We start from the raw sequence: 761 nt of genomic DNA, 5'->3' as shown, positions 1-761 counted from the left end.
GATTGCGAATTCGCCTATCTTGTTCCAGCAGCTGTTAGTCTGAAAGTGGAGGTACGGCTTTCAGGTGTGGTGATTGTGGTGGTGGGGACGGTTGTTGTAACTTTGATGGTGGTTGTAATTGTGGTGGTGATGTGGTGATGGGGGTGGTTGTGGTGGTGGTGGGGGTGGTTGTGGTGGTGGTGGTGGGGGTGGTAGTGGTTGTGGTGGTGGTGGTTGTGCTCCAATGATGTTAGTGACTATGGTGCAGGTTGTATTGATGGTGGCAGTTGTGGTTGCAGTGATGGTGTTGGTGGTGACGGTTGTGATTATGATTGTGGTGATGGTGGTGCTTGTGATTATTGTGGAGGTTATGCAGATGGTGGTAGTTGTGGTGGTGGTAACAGTGGTTGTGGTGGAAATGGTATTAGTGTTAGTGACTATAGTGGTGATGATGGTGGTAGTTGTACAAGTGGTGATGGTAATTGTGGTCGTGGTGCTAGTGAATATAAAGCAAGTTATGCTGATGATGGTAGTTGTGGTGGTGCTGGTAGTAGTGGTAGTGGCTGTGGTGGTGGTAGTGACTATAAAGGAGTTTGTGCTGGTGGTGCTGGTGATAGTGGCTGTGGTGGTGTTAGTGACTATAAAAGGAAATTGTGCTGATGGTAGTTGTGGTGGTGCTGGTAGTAGTGGTAGTGGCTGTGGTGGTGGTAGTGACTATAAAAGGAAGTTGTGCTGATGGTAGTTGTGGTTGTGTCTGGTGGTAGTAGTAGTAGTTGCTGTGG

This window comes from Coenobita brevimanus, chromosome 59 (genome assembly GCF_032717465.1).
Source record: "Coenobita brevimanus isolate Jiangsu-jjx chromosome 59, ASM3271746v2, whole genome shotgun sequence".
NCBI classification, from domain to species: Eukaryota; Metazoa; Arthropoda; class Malacostraca; order Decapoda; family Coenobitidae; genus Coenobita; species Coenobita brevimanus.
The sequence above is the reverse complement of the archived record's forward strand: the minus strand, read 5'-3'. Positions refer to the sequence as shown.